This window comes from Prinia subflava, chromosome 3, assembly GCF_021018805.1.
Source record: "Prinia subflava isolate CZ2003 ecotype Zambia chromosome 3, Cam_Psub_1.2, whole genome shotgun sequence".
NCBI classification, from domain to species: Eukaryota; Metazoa; Chordata; class Aves; order Passeriformes; family Cisticolidae; genus Prinia; species Prinia subflava.
The window spans coordinates 9,557,138-9,573,405 of NC_086249.1; the positions used below are offsets into that span (position 1 = coordinate 9,557,138).

Genomic DNA, 16,268 nt, shown 5'->3' on the forward strand with positions numbered 1-16,268 from the left:
TAGGGTGCCTGCAAATGGTGATGTTGGTCCTTTCTGAGCACTGTATACATTTCTGCCTAGTTCAGTTTTTCTATCTCCCAGTTCGCATCAAGGGAATGTGGAGATTTTTGGCAGCACATGATGGGCTGCAGAAGCAGCAGCTGGCTTCCAGTCATGTGCTGTGTTCCTGTTAGCCTCCATTAGTGGTGCAGCTGTGCCAGTGTCACCCTTTGAGCCTGTGCCCAGTTGGCCTGGAGCAAACACAATTCCACAGGAGCCGAGACGGTGCTGTCCCTTTTGATGTGGAATGGGGCTGCCTGTGGCATGGAATGCTGTGCCTTGAGGAACTCCAGGGTTCAGCAGAGGAGACCAAGTTCTTGACATCTGTGGAAACATCTGTAGAGCAGAGCACAGCTTCTTGGTTTTTTTTTGCAGTTTTGCTCTGGATGCTCAGAGTTCACTCCTCTGCTCAATCCGAGCGTTATTCTGGAGTGGGAACCAGGAGGGGAAGGGTCAGATGGATGAGAACAGCATTTGTGGGATGAAACTGAGTCCCTGGAGTGGGGACCAAATCAGAGGGTGATGAAGCACAGAAGCCTCTGTTCAGAAATGCATTAAGGCCACGACTAGGCTGCAGCAGTATACTGGTCATCTTAGAGAGATATTCTTTTTAATCTGATATTCAGATTCCTGAGGCCTGACAGGGATTAAAAGAGGTACCATAAAAGGGGAAGTGTAATGGAGCCCTGCTGGCCACAGGGGCTGCTCTGCCCAGGGGGGTTGGGGGATGCACAGTGGCCAGCTGGGCAGATGGTCCATCCTGAGCCTGGAGGGAAGGATGGCTGGCTTGGGCTTGCTGAGAGTCCAGCATGAGAGGGAGATGCAGAAAAGGACCTCAGGAGGAGTGTTGTGGTACCAGGATGCCCTGCTTCAGCATCTGAGCAAACAGTCAGGCTATAAAGCCAAAATGGTAAGACTCCCGTGAATGTTGGAATTCTGATTGCTGTATTTTCTTTTTCCACAGCAGAAATTACAGCTGCTATCTCATCTCTGCTTACTTGGGCTCTGCAGCAATTGCTGCAGTTTTCCTGCCATGAGCAAGGGCTCTTTCCTCAGCATTTTTGTAAAACAGGTCTGTATTGCTTTCAGGGGTTGTCTGTAACCTGTCATGACTGGTTGTATTTCCTACCACGATCCTCACAGGGAGGAGAATAGGCATGGTCCACAAATTGTTACTGAGGAGCCCCAGATTTGCATTGCAGTTGACTCTGGAGCTTGATGACATTTCAGGTGGGTCATGCAATTGTCATACAATATATGAGGGTTTCTCTTCTAAATAGGTGAAGAGCTCTCGTTTTAGAGAGACTCCCAAGCTAGTGGAGGATCAGCTGCACATACATGTGACATAGACAAGAGAGTCTAATTTGCAGTATCTCAGATTTGTGTGTGTTAGAATGCATAGAATGTGGGTTGGCCTTTGAATTTAGAGTACTTGAATGTGAGGGTTCCTATCAGATGGCAGCATCCCTGGCAATGATGGGACTGCTATGATGTGGTCAGGAGCATTTTGGCCAGTGACAGATCACAGAGTAGACAGTGAACTCCACAGCTCTGATGTAGCTTCCTGTCTGCAGTGGTTATTTAAATCACACTCTCTAACCCTGCCCCTGCTTAGGTTATCTCACCTGAGACCTTTGACTAAAACTAGGTTAAAATGTGCTTGAAAGAGAAACGTTTTGAAAATGTAACTCACTTGCAGTGCATGAAATGAGCAGATTTAAAAGGCACCATGAGTGAAGAAAATGAAAGAAAGGTTTCAGAAGCCAGTGAGTAACCAAAGCAGAAACAGGACACTGGCTGTAATTTGTACCTGAAACCTGTGAAAACTGACCCCAGGCTTGCAATTGTAGAGCAGGTCTAACCCCTAATAGGCTTGGACAAGTAAATAAGACCTTGCAGCAGTGAAAGTGCCTTATTGTGACTGTGCTTGTGGGAGCCAGTGTTTTTCTCAGCCAGGCTCCACCTCACTGTGTTCTCCTCAACATAAAGCTCTTTCACTTAGGCTTAGTGCCAGTACTCAAGATTTCTGTGTATTTTTAGCATGTTGTTTGTTTATCATCTACCATATATTTCTTATAGCAACAGCAGGGCAAGTGAAACATGGGGTCTTGTGTCTGAAATAGCTTTTCTTAGAGAACACAGTGTTTTCATACTCTCTGGTTAATTTTTTTGGGGGGAGGGTAGAGGAACTTTTATAAAAAATAAATGTAGAATAAAACAAAAGAATAAAAAGTGGAAAATCTTTGAAGCTGACACTCTACAGCTAAATCAAACTGTTTAGACTTATGTGCAAAGTAAGGGGTTTTGGTGCAGAGGGTTACTTTAGCATTTCTTTCTGTGGAGAGAAATGTCAATGAGCATGAAAGTGTTCGTAAACACACGCAGATGATGGGTACAATGACTCATGCAGACAAAAGGAAAATTAAGAAAGCTGACAATGCAAGGGCTGGTATTTAAAGCAGGAGGGGTGTGTAGTGAGCATTCTTGTGGAGTAGCCATTATTTATTAAGTAGAGGCAGAGTGAGTCGAGCTATACAAAAATATAATGAGACATGCTTCAAGGAATTTGCAGCCTATTACAAACTCAGAAGAAACCACTGCAGGCACATAAAGTACATTAAGTGCTGGTACAAGTTAGCAGTGGTGAAGGAATCTGGCTGAGGTCATTGTTGAAAAGCATTGTGAAAGGAATGAATCTGGAGGAGGAGGAGAGGGGAAAGTCATCTGAGGTGAAATTCTTTGGAAGACTTAAGTGGACCTGACACCAGCTCCTCTGTGTGGGGTGAATTTTATCCTTGATGCTGGAGAAAGATGACTTCCCCTTGAAGAGGCAGTTGGGGGAAGGAGGAGAAGAAAAGTGAGGCAGGCTGGACTGGAAGGAAAGGTTCTACAGTGGGAATTGAAGGAGCTTTTGAAGATCAAGCCGAGGGGAAGATAAGAAGGAAAGGGGGAATAATTTGGATGTATGGAACTACAAAATGCTGAGCTTGACTTGTTGCTGGTCAAGGAACAGTGGTTACAGATGATATGAGATGGTTTTTGAGAGCTGAGTCAGTTCAGAGCATTCAATACCATAGGAAATGCAGAAAAATTGTAAATACAACAAGAGTAGATGAAGGGAAAACTTTTTAAAATTAATTCCTTACCTGAGCATTGGTTATCCTTATTTCAGGAGAGTGTTGTTTCTTAATTTAAAACAAGAATGATTATCTATGGACCGTGTCATGGAGGTGATCAGAAAAGAGAAGGGGACCTGTTGCTGTGGGGTTATCCAGTGATACCTTAAAAAAATGTCCATGAACCCAATAAGTATGAAGGAAGAAAAGAGAAGATCAAAGGTGGGGTAAAAAAGAAGTTGCTTATTAAATTGCCCAGAGAAGGATGGAAAAAAAAATGAAGTGTCACCTGGATCTGAAAAATGAGTAGTAGTGAGGTAAAAGCAGGAAAAGCTATGTGGAGGGAACTGACTCTGAGTGCCCAGGTGCCTCCCTTTGTTTATACTCAGTTGGCTTTAACTAACAGAGAAGTATATCCTGGTGTGGGGGTGGACCACACACAGAACCCAAGGCTAGGCTTTGCTTAGTTAAAGGTTAGTGCTGACAATACCATCTTATCACAACAAGCTGGAAAAGAATGCAATGGGACTTTGTGGTAGAGAATTTTAGGGAATCTTCCTGGTTTCTAGTTGCAAGGGACAAGAAAATGACAAATTGTGGCTAGTATAGCATGGCTCTTGGGCAGGTTTCAAACCAGCCATGGTTTTAAACAGAGTGTGATGAAGTAGAGGACCTTACCCACTCTGTAAGTTGCAAAAGAACCTCCTTGCACCTTCTCTTTTTTATTACTTATTACTTAGTAATTATGTTATTACTGTGCACTGACTGGGGCTGCACTCTCACAGAGGAGCCAAGTTACAGGTAGCAGATGGTCCTGGCTGCTCTCTAAGCAAACTAGGGAGAGAAGGGGCAGACAATCTTTCTTCCAAAATCATAAATTCCAGGGAGGAATTCTTCATCCTTTTCGAAAATTATGCCAGAACATCTTCTGTCCCTGGACCTGTTAAGCTGTGAATGCCCAGCCTTGGCTCTTGCACAGTGACAACAGAGCAGCCCTGTTGCTTTGGGGTGTGATCTTTGGCTCTCCTGTGGCGTAACTTAATGAGTGTGGTAACACCTCACCTCTGCAGCCTGACCTCGCTTACCTTGTGTGTGGGGAACATTGAGGCTGGGCTGAAGAGCCATTTGGTGACAAATACAGGTAAACTACAGAATGCTTCCCAGATATCTGACTGCATTTGGGAGCAGGGAGGGAGAGCTTGCCATTGCCTTCGGTTTCTGCATTCCCCAACTCCTCAGTTCAGAGCAAAGGTTCTGGAATTTATAGCCTTCTACATTTATCTCATAACAGTGCAGGTGCTTCTAAGTCAGTGAATTCAGCCATCCTGACACCATATTTGCTTTTTCCAGCTGTCTCTTCCAGGGATGCTCAAAGACCCTGTGGGCCTACTTGAAAAATATCTGTTGTTTAGAAAGAGTCTCGAAAGATTATTCATGTACCATGAGCAAATACTTGATGAAAGAAATATTTTGAAATATTTACTTGTATAGCAGATGACTTTTCACCTGTTTAGCATGTTAGTTAGTGTGAATATACCTTCTGTGTGTCTCCTCAGTTCTAAACCTCCTGGTTTAGAACATTCCACACAGATCTGGAAAGAGAAACCTGCAATTTGGGGAAAAAGATGTATCTGTGGACTGCTGCCCCTGCCAGTTTTCAGGAGTTTATTACTCTTAGGGGAAAGCTTAATAGTCTGTTAATTGAGAAGACAGAAGATCTTTTACACTTGGCTGCACACTATTATTAGGAGCACAGCAATAAAGGGAACAAACCTTAGCCCACATATTCAAGTAAAAATTTGCAAAATAAGTTTAACAAGATAGTGATGAATTATCCACGCTACAATGTGTAGCAGAGCACAAAAGGGCTAATAGCAATAAAAGCATTGATTACTGACAGGGGTTCTGCTCATTTTTATTGTTGCCATCTACAAGGTACTTGTTTCTGACTTAATCCACAGGTTATAGATTTGCAGCTCCATAATGTCATGGCAAGGTGGAGTCCAGCCTAGCTTGCAGAAAATTACTAATTTTTCCAAAATCTCACCACTCTTTAAACTTTGGATCCAGACAACTGGATCAGAGTGAACGCTGAGTTCCTGGGAGGTACAGAACAGTTTGTTCTGAGGTTTTGCTTGCTTTGTATGCAGGCGAAACTGCTGCTTTCCAGAGGGTGGTCTGATGGTGCTGTGATTCACACGTAGTAGCAGTGGTACCATGACAACTTCAAACCCAGCCGTGCCTGTGAATTTGATCTCCATTGCCAGCCCCATCTTTTGTAATTCCCATGCTGGCTTTCTTGGTGGTTTATTGGGGTTTTTTTTAAATGATGCAATGTCACTCTGAACTCTTCCGAAGGTTTTAATGCAGGTTGTTATTGTCCCAGCTCAAACAAAGAAAAGAACACAACATTAAATTTGTGAGCACTTCTGGGGCTTAGGTTTTTTATATCAAAGTAAATTACAGCTCTGTAAACAAGAAATGATTTGATAAACTCTGTTGTGATTGATCCTTATCTACTTAGAAGAAGTCCGGCGTGCAGCAGTGCTGCCGGTGTGGAGTCCATGGAATTTTGATCCCAGGCATTCTCCTGATTAGCTCCTGGTTCTTGTGTGTGCCTTTGCCAGGGCAGGGCCTGAGCCTGTGTCTCTGCACCAGGGAAACCAGAGGTCTCCTGCAGAAACAGCTGTGGGCTTTGGAACCTGCATGATCTAGATCCAGTGTGTTCCCCATGAATCTGCATCGTTTACCACTTGAGAGAAGATCCTTCATAAAGCCAAGCTAGGAGCATCCGCACTGGGGAATGTGGAGAGTGTGCAAGCTTTGCAAAGGAGAGGTAATATATCTTCTTATGTTTTGTTTTAATCAGAACATCATCTGGTTTTGTAGACAAGCAATTGGTTCCAGGACAGAAGGCAATGATCCATTGGGAGGCACAGCACCAGGGTCTGTCTCCAGAGCCTGTAGCTGTCCAGTCCCATGCCCCATGTAACCCTTTTGGGAAACCAGGTGTCTGCAGGAGCAGTGAGCAAGCATTCATAGCATGGATATTTTTAAAACTTTATGGTTTGCTGAAGAAGCTTCTGTTCATGCTCCTATTTAAAAAAGAAAAAAGAAAGGCTTCTGTGCAGCAAGGGTTTGCATCTGGCATGGTGCAGCAGCTGCATTGTAGGGAGCAAGGATTTAACCAGGAGAGGGATTTTAAGTAAACTCATTAATTCCTACTGCAAGCACACAGGTCTAGCTTGAAGCAGAGGAGCAAGCTCTGTTGCTATTCCATATTTGTTTTAACCATCAGGTTACGGGCCAGGATGAGTCCTTGCTGGTGCTAAATTTCCAGTTGTTCATTTAAAAATCTGTATAACCAAGGCTGTTGGTGTGTGTGGCAGGGCCCTGGCACCACGACAGGCTGTCACTGTCCCTTGCCCCTGTCGTGGCAGAGCTGGTGCTGCTCCAGAGCCACCTCTGCTCCCTGTGGGGATGGTGGGACAGGCCTGGCCATGCCCTGCTGGAGTGGTCCTGTGCTGTGGTGGGAGCAGGAGGAATAATGTAATGAGGCAATTCTCCTTGTTCAGGAGGAGTGCAGGGTGGGGCCCAGGAGGGCACTTGATGGTGGCATCTGAGAGCCATATACATTCCAAACATCTGGAAAATACATGGAATTTGCATGCAAGATGTGCACTGTCCACTGACATACCTTTGTCAATCCAAAGATGGAGGAAGGTGGGGGGAACAACCCCAAGTTGAAGAGGAACTTTCCAAACGTTTCAAAAAGCAGATCTACTGTGTCTCCTGACGAGTTCTGACTAGCCTGAAGTCTCCTCATACGAATTGTGTCAGCTCTGCCAAGAGCTGAGATTATTTTGGGCCTGCCTGGACCACGTCAAGGCCGTTTGCTCCCTCTCATGCTGGCACCAAGTGTCCCAATGTGCTGCTCTGGCTGGGTCAGGCCGCTGCCCTGATGCACATGCCAGAACCAAAGAGGTGCTGGGTGTGGGCACTTCCTCCTGTCCTGGGAGAACAGGAGAGCCGTGCCTCGTCACGGGAGAGCCGTGCCTCGTCACAGGAGAGCCGTGCCTCGTCACAGGAGAGCCGTGCCTGGTCACAGGAGAGCCGTGCCTGGTCACAGGAGAGCCGTGCCTCGTCACAGGGGACCTGTGCCACGTCACAGGAGAGCCATGCCACGTCACAGGAGAGCCGTGCCTCGTCACAGGAGAGGCCTCTGGGAGCCAGGGCTCTCAGGGGCACCAGGGCGTTGCTCAGAAAGGAGGAGATGGGGCGTGAGGAGAGCGCTTCTGCCGATGGCAATGACTCAGTAAAACCTGGCAGCCAGCTGGATCTCCACCAACACATTGTCTTGGGGTGTTGCTAGGACAAAGTGAAAATACTGTGACTGCTGTGGTAGCTACACTGTGCCACTGGTATCTACCAGCTACTCAGAGCCAAGGTAGTCTAGGGAAGTGTGGACCTGCTGGAGCTGTCCTGGAGAAATTTGGGGTAAGACACCAGGACAATACAGGAGACAGTGCATAAGCTGATGCTGTCTTCAGCTAAGGGTTCCCTTTCAGCAGGGTACACTATGAGTGGAGGAGCAGCAGCACAGCCAGTGCCACCCTCTGGGGGAATCTCCACAGACCAAGCACGGGCAGAGACTGGTGAAACGCACCCAGCGGAGGGAGCGGGAGTTTCTGAGTGTCTGAAGCTGCTGTTTGTTTTTCACACCGGTGAAACACAACCGGGCCCGCAGAGAAGCACACAAGGAGAACTCTGGTAGCAGCTGGCATGTGCTGTGGAGCAGAGACACCAGCAGACAGCTCCTGGGAGGGGAACGGGAGCGCCACACAGGAATAGCAACACCTGCCCGCCAGGAACCGGGATCTGGGCCGTGCTCTCCAGCAAATGACACCAGCTGACACAGCTTCCTCTGTGAATGGGGAGCCTTCAGAGATGCTCATCTCTCTCCTGCAGTCTGACAGCCCAGTCATGTGTGACTCCTGGTGGCTGATGTTTCCTCAAACACTTGGTTTCCATTCCTGCAAATGGGCTTGGTGCTCTGATGGCCTGCCAGCTGTTCGGTTTTAAGGCAACAAACACATTGCAAGTGTTATTTTCTCACATGTGCTCGTTTCAGAATGTTCAGATGTGAAGGTAGTTAACTGCATAACTCCCCAGATGTCTGAAGGCCTCTCAGGGATGAGAGCACGCACTGGTGGTATTGTAGCCTGGAACAGTGGGTTTTTTGTGCATTAGGAATGACTATGATTAGCAGTGAAAATTTAGGGCAGGAAACCACCTACCCAGAGAAGAGATCGACTACAGACAGGGCAAAGCACAATAATTCTGAAAACTGAGCAATATTTGACATCCAGATAAAATGAAGATAAGTCTGAAACTCAGCCACTCAAAAAACAAGTTTAAGTAGGTCAGTGAGTTTAGACCCAGCACTGCAGTTTGAACTACTCACAGAAAGTATCTGCATATTTTTCAAAACATAGGCACTGCCTAAAGCCATTGCTTTGCAGCAGATCCAGAAGCCGACTGAACATCCAAAAGCCTAATCCAAGACCTTCCAATGCTGCAATAACATTGAAAATGAGACTAAATCATCATCCTTTCTTAAGAAGTGTTCAGTCAGGGGAAAAAAATTTAAAAAGGTTAAGCTTCAGCTGACACATGCCCTACTTCTCATGTGAGCTTACTAGGAGCAGCAGCAGGAATACATCTCTGTGAGAGCAAGCCAAGCATGAAGCTTGGTTTTGGCCCTGGAGTTATGGTCCATCTTGGGGCTTGTGTGGGGCCACAATTTTTCTCCTAGCTCAGTCCTGCCCAGCTGCTTCCTTCAAGGGCAGAGCCTGCCCACAGCCAGGGCTACCACAAACCTACCTTTTGACAAGTCTGATTCACTTTCAGAGTGTGGAGAAGAAAAGGCAGCAAGTGTTCAGCTCCCCCTGGGCAGTGTAGCTCCAGGGTGATAATGGCCCTCTCAGCAGGGCACCCAGAAGTGCAGCAGGCTGGGACAATCCCATCAGAAATAACTGCACTTGGTCACCTTTAGGAAAATCTGCAGGAGGATTCCTGCTTCCTCACCTGAGTCCAATGCTAGTGACATAAAATATTCAATGTTAATTTGTTACTGGGGAAGAGCAGCAGCATTGGCCCGTTAGAGGAGCTGGCACATGGCTTCTCACTTTTTGTGTTGGTGTTTCCACTCTCCTGACAACACAGAAGCTTCTAGTTCTGGCATGCCTTTTCTCTGCAGGTTTTCGACACATAATATGAGAGTTAATTTAAAAAATTAAAAAGAAAAAGAAAAATCGCCCAAGCCAGAATAAAGTGACACCAAGTAACTGGCTAGAATCCTTAATCTCTCTTGGTAGCACAGGAAAGCTTGTACAGACTTTCACAGTGAATGACTCAGGTTGGTATTTAAATTCATTTGAGAAGAAATCACCCTAAAAATATAAGTGAAGACTGATGCAGTTTTCTAGGTTAGGTCTGCCTTATTTAGTGAGCCTCATTACATGTTCAATGACATAAAACCAGGTGGCAGTTGACACACTAAACCAGTCTAAACAGGTCACAGTCTGCTCCAATGTCAATCATTTGCCTGGGGTCAGGAAGTAAAAGTAGGCCATGACTTCATTTCTGAAAGCATCAGATTCGGTTTTGTTCCTTGTTAGTTTTGCTCAGCTCCTGTGTTGCAGTGCAGTGGTCACATCCATCCTGGGGAAGCAGCTGAACCTGAGGCTGTGTCTTTGTAGGAATCCACTGCACAGGTTTGCTGCTGCTGCTCCTCGCTGGGCAGTGTCCACCCCTGCCTTTTCTGGCTGCTGAAAGGGTGGCTCTTTGTTATCCCTCTTGCCTTGAGCAAAAATCATTATGGATTTCACAGAGCAGCTCTCTGAAACAGCTCGTTCTCTGTGTGCCAAAGGTACACAGAGCCATGAAACACAGTCACTGGGATAAAAGTCTTGGCTAACAGGCTGCCATCAGGATCTTTCCTTTGGGTCACGTTGGCTGATTGATACCTCTGGTGTCTCTCTTTTCATTAGCAGGGTGATTACAATAACACACCTTTTTGCTAAAATAGAGTTTCTGAAAATACATTGTGTACAGCAGCAAGGAAGAGCTGATGCTGTGGAAAACAACAGCTCTTGTAAAACTGCATTTTCTACGGAAAAAAAGGCATAGGCTTATTTCAATGGACAATAGCTAATGGTTCAATCCCACCAGGTCATTCCTTGCTTTCCTATCTCCAAGCAGTAGCTCCATAGGAAAAGAAATTAATATTCTTTGAAGTACAAAACACCAAAACACAACACTTTGCTTTCTTTTCAGCTCCATTTCAGCTGTAAGGCCAGGAATCAGAGGGCAGGGTCTTCAGTGCCGTGTTAAAGTGCAGAGAAGGCAGTGGTAGGTCAGCAGAGAATCAGCCCCAGAGTTCTGCACGGGGGACATGCCCCAGCCTGAGTTTCCTTTAGCATGCAGCACCACTCACTCTGTGTGATATTTCATCATGTCAGTGGTGCTTTCACCAGGTGTTTTGGAGGCTTTAGTAATAAAAACATAGGCAACTGCTGAATCAAGTGAAAATTCATCACAATCCTTTTAGATAAGGTGCTGTAGGACCCTTGACACAAGTCTTTCAGTGATAAATTTCTATTGTGTATTAAATAAAATTACTTAGAATCATATTCCAATTTTTAATTTCAGGCAGCTGTGTGGATCATCAGCATTCCTAAAGGATCTGAGGTAAATTCAATTACTGAGAAATGTTTCACCTGATATAGAGAAGTTGAGTGGTGTGCATTACATTATTAGATGTTTGTTTATTGATTTCTGAGGGGTTATCCTATTATAGTTTTTTAATCCTTCTGAAGACTGCCTCAGATTTTTGAGAAGCACTTTGGGTCTTAACAGCCATGCTAAAGGAGCAATTTATTTGGTCTTAGTAAAAGAAAAAAAATCAGCATTTTAAAATTCGTTGTCAACTGGAAGCTCAGATTTAAATTTGAGAAGGGTCAAATCTGGATTAAGTATTTTAGTTGTACTTCTCAATAGAAAAGTGTGAACAAGCAGAAAAATTCTGAGACAGGTCATGGATGGGAAAGAAAATACTGCTGTGCAAATATTAAGGAGAAATGTGCCAGAAATTAAGATGGAAACTTTATAAACTCTGATACTTACTGAAGTATAAACCAGACTTCAGTGGCATCTTCCATTAGTTTTGGCCTGTATGATGATTCTGTGTGGACCAATAGTTTTGGTAATACCAAATAATGTCTTAGCCACTCATAAGATCTCTATTCTTGTGGCTGGTTCAAAGTACCACTTCGCATACTAGGCACCAGACAAAAATGAATTCTCCAGTTCCATATGTCTGAAAACAAACTTGAGGCTGAGTCATAAGCAGTTAAAAGTAAAATCCAAGTCCTGAAATCTCAGAAAGAAACTTGTGCTTCACAGAGTCATAAATTCATTCTAGTTTTGCCAAGTAGTATAGTACTAGTGCTTGTCATTAGGTGATAAACACGTGATCGGTTTTTGTTTGGTTTTGGTTTGGTTATGGTTTATTTATTTGTTTGGTTTTTTAAGAGTACTTTTTAGATATGTTTGTGAACCTCCAAAGCAGGCTAAAGTTGGTTGTGGGAATATTTGGTAAAGACTACAGACTGAAGTGAGATAGTTTTCCCAGTGGAAATGTTGATTACTCATTTTTCTTGTTTTCCTTCCTAGGAACTCTCTCCAAGGTTATGTATTTTAGGATCAGAAGTGTAATTGTATCCTCAGAGCATATCAGTTCAGTTTATGTAGGGAGCATCATGGCATGTGTCATATGAATTCACTGGTCAAATGCTCCCTAATGCTGGTCTGCTTTCTTTCACATTATCAGTAGTTTGCAAGTATAAGACCATGATCTTTGTTGTCATTCAATACATATCTAAACCAGAGATCACCAAACCCTTTTTTCAGGTATCCTGCTGTGGACCACATAGGCTCCTTAGTGACAGAAACAAAAGGTACTGAAATTTGTTGAGTTTGTTGTTTTGCAGAATTTAGTAGTGTTGTGTTTTAAGTTACAGAACAACTGGAAAATACCCAGTCTCATTCTGTTTACAGAAGAACATTTTCTAGGATAAAACTGAGAACTCAGCCTTGTAACCACAGCTTAACAACTAACAGTGAGAAGTCAGAATAAGTTTTAATGAGGTCTTTAATAAAATCTAAGGTGTGTATTAACAGAATGTCACAGCTTCTGGAAGTACCACAGCTGTACATATTTTCAATGTAAAGTATTGTTGACTTAGAATGATATAATTGGAGATAAGGAGGAAAGATGTTCTACTGAAAAATCTATTTTTAGCTTCAAAGAAAATTAAAAGTAGAAACTTAGAAGAGGTAGAAAACATTAGGTCACTGATAGTGTTCTCCAGAGCCCTTAGAATTCAATGGGAATTTCTGGATTGAATGCAATCAACTACAGCAAATGTGCAAGCTTGGTATGAAAATGCCCCCATAAGCAGAGAGATATGATGTCTGATGGTTGTGCATGCCAGAAAATGACTTTCAGTGGGGATTCTGTAAAACATTACTTTTTCCAAAGATAGATGTAAAAACGTTGCATGCTATGTTTATACCTGTTTTTCAGGGTTCAGGCTTTTAATTGCGCCAAGTGATTCAATTAAGAGTGAGGAATTCTAACATGTGTTCACACATTTCTCTAAAATCTGTTAATTCTTCACAGAACTGAAAAAATACCTAAGTTTAAATTATTTTTGTGTGTTCAGTAGTCTCCTGAAATGCATTGTCATTGTGGGCAAGTTTGTGTAACTTGTAACTGTTGTTGAACCAGGTTGCTCTTTATTTCAGTTCACATTGTGTTAGAATTTAATCTCTAGAACTGGTTCAAACCTACATATTTTGACGTATCTAGTAGTGAAATCTCCAGTTAAGCAAAGGGGATGAAATAACCAATATTTACATTGCCAGAGGAATGCAGGAAAATTTCCTTCTTGTAATACTTGGCTTTTATTAAGTGACTTTTATTAACCTTTTACTTCCCTGTTGAAGCCAGGTGACACTGGTTATTCACTGCACAATCTAAATTAAACAGCAGCTGGTTGGCTCCCACATTATTCTGTGTAAGGATTTCAAAATTCATCCTGGTGTATCACTTTCCATATGTTTCACGCTGAATTTTAAGCAGAAGAATGTCTCTCAGCCTAGATACTTCTAGTCACACCTTCCTGGTATAAAAAAGTCCTGGTTAATAATTTAATCACGAATATACTTTTTATAGATCTCCACAAGCATTGGCATTGGCTGTTCTTCCCAAGTCTTTAGGAAAATAAAAAAGGAATAAAAAAAGAAAAAAGAAAAAAGAAAAAAAAAGGAAGGGTTTGTGAGGTAAAAAAATATATTCACCCTTATTTTAAAAAATTCTGTCAGAGGCAAGACCATGGCAGCAACGTAAAATAGCCAGGTGTGTACTAGGGGAACAAGCATTCTCTCTCTCTCTTTTTTTTTTTCCTTAAAAATGACATTTTTACTGTTTACAGGTTACTCTTGCCGTGATTAGCCATATATCTTGGTGAACACACCCAGTAAGATCTCATTTATCAAGATTACAGGTGAGAGCTCAGAAAATGGAGGATTTTAATAAAGTCAGCAGCAAAAGGCCAGAAGTGTCTCTGTGCTCCCCAGGCAGTGGGATAGGGCCATGCTGTACAGGTGAGAGGGGCAAATACCTCAGCCGAACCTGCTCCTAAACCCTCAGCTTCAGGCTTTTCTATTTCAGCAAAATGTGTAGTTTAGCTGTGGCTGATATTTTCTCATGTTTTTTGTGGACTTTCAAGGCTATTCAGCAGGAGGGAAAGTAAATTATGGAGCTTTTCCTGGAAGGGTGTTCCTTTCTCCTAGGGTTGCCTGTGTCAAGCAGCAGATTAATTTGAAGAGGCAGTGGAGCCATAGCAGCTAATTTGCACAATCATGATTGAAACCTTTGATTGTTTCTTGTTCTGTTGGAAAGGACTTTAAAGATCACCTGGGCATGGGCAGGGACACCATTCACTGGAGCAGGTTGCTCAGAGCCCCATCCAAGCTGGCCTTAAACACTCCCAGGGATGGGGCAGCCACAGCTTCTCTGGGCAGTCTGTGCCAGGGCCTCACCACCCTCACAGGAAAGAATTTCTTCATAATATCAAATCTAAATCCATCCTCCTTCAGTTTGAAGCCATTTCCCCCTGTGCTGTCACCACAAGCTTTGGAAAATGCCTGTCTCCATTTCTCCTGTGGGCTCCCTTCAGGCACTGGAAGGTGCTTCAAGGTCTCCCCAAAGCCTTGTCTTTTCTTTATCAGCTGAAAAACCCAAACTCCCTCAGCCTTTCCTCACAGGAGAGAGGCTCCAGCTGCTGAGAGGGCTGGGGCTGTGCAGCCCAGCTGAAGAGAAGGTTCAGGGGGATCTTGTCAAGGTATTGAAATATCTGGAACAAGGTGCAAAGCCAACAGCATCAGGTTCTTTTCAGTGATGCCTGGTGGCAGCTCAAGAGGCAGTGAGCACAAACTGAAGCACAGGAGGCTCCCCTTCAACAGAGTAGAAGCTTTTTTATTGTGAGGGTGACATAGCAATGGCACAGGTTGCCCATTGAAATTGTGGAATCTCCATTTTTAGAGACATTAAAAATTCTTCTGGGCACAGTGCTGGAGAGTCTGCTCTAGAAAGATTTACTGTTTACAGCCCTTTCATTGTTAAATTTTGGAAGTTTGGGGTTGTTTTCCCACAACACATCCCATATAATAAAATAAGATAAAGATAGCTTTTTCTCCTTTTTGCATTTCTAGAATGGTCTTTTCTGATTTTAATTTTTCTTAGTTATTAAGTTGAAAGTATTATAGTTGGTCTAGCTCTCAGTTTATGAAATTTCAGAAATGAAGCTTATTCAGCTGCAGGTCTGTTACATCAGCAGAGACAATGGCAGCACAATACTATCTCCTCTCAGGCTTGAACATGATCCCTGAGCTTGATCTGTAGCTCACTGAAGATAAATGGAGAGTGCCTACTGGGTTTGTTCAGACCTGAATGGGAATCTGAATTAAATTCAATGCACAGAGAAAGATATATATATATATATATATATATTAATCTGCAGGACTTGAAATTCATCTAACACCTTTGCCTACGGAGTAAAAGTCACTTTTCATTCAGCAGCTTTTAGGTGCATAGCCTTAAAAAGAATATGATTTATTTTATCATCCCTGGTTAAATTACTTAGCTTATGATGCTTCTGAATGTGAAAGTAGAGAGTCTAGTTGTTAACTTTCTCACAGTATTTAACAAAAATTTAGCCTGTATTCCATGTGTGAGAGACACCTAGACTGTTTATTTTTTTTTTACCTGAGTAACTTCTGAGTAGTTTGTAAGATGTGATAAACACTGAAGTTAGAATCTGTGAAATCCCATGGCATAAAACTGCCAAGCTCCTCATTACAAAGAGGTTCAGCCATGTATTTTGATACATGTCTAAGTTCTATAATGATTTCAGTCTACATTTGAAAATGCCTAGAAGACTTTATCAGCACCTTATCTATTTCAGTGCATCCTATGTTTTGCTTATATATGTCTGCCTCAGTCTATAATCTGCCTAAAGGCCAATAGAGTGGTTTTTTCATTTGGAACAAGTTCTAAAATTTAAATCAGGAAAAACCTCTTCTGCATTTTCTGTCAACTTTAGAAAAAGTCTGTAGAAGAAATTATATAACCTAGATTCACAGTTACAAAAGGATTAATAGTAATATTCTGTATTCAAGGGGACAAGGGAGATTGGTGTTATATAATATTTCAAAGCTGCTGAACAAAGCAACTTGATAATGGAGGTAATATGAAGTGAAATATCCAAGATTTAAAGAAACTGATGGGATGGTGCTGTTAAAGTCACCAAGAAGGCTGCATCTCTGGAGATAGCCTTAGAAAGGAACTAGGCCATCAAACTGAAGCTCTCAGCTTCATCTTTAATAGATAAGAAGCTCGTTTTGCAAAAATCAGTGTAGCATGCTTAAATTGAGGCTCTGGTAATTACAGTGGCTGAAGTTCTCTCTGTTAGGGATCTCTTCCAT

At 43.1% G+C, this 16,268-nt stretch overlaps 1 protein-coding gene across 14 annotated transcripts in view; it reads left to right on the forward strand.

The window, feature by feature from the left end:
• The first annotated feature begins 2,238 nt into the window (after window positions 1–2,238).
• The window catches only part of SAMSN1 (SAM domain, SH3 domain and nuclear localization signals 1), a 185,897-nt gene continuing 171,867 nt past the window's right edge, over window positions 2,239–16,268 (forward strand). For 4 of the 14 annotated variants that reach the window (XM_063393902.1, XM_063393905.1, XM_063393903.1 and 1 more), the window contains exons 1-5: window positions 2,239–2,821; window positions 5,783–5,991; window positions 10,869–10,907; window positions 12,129–12,175; window positions 13,715–13,786. The gene's annotated coding sequence lies outside the window, so the exon portion shown is untranslated. Of the gene's footprint in view, window positions 2,822–5,782; window positions 5,992–10,868; window positions 10,908–12,128; window positions 12,176–13,455; window positions 13,787–16,268 lie in introns of all 14 variants that reach the window. The other 10 variants (XM_063393914.1, XM_063393916.1, XM_063393906.1 and 7 more) reach the window with 9 other exon arrangements.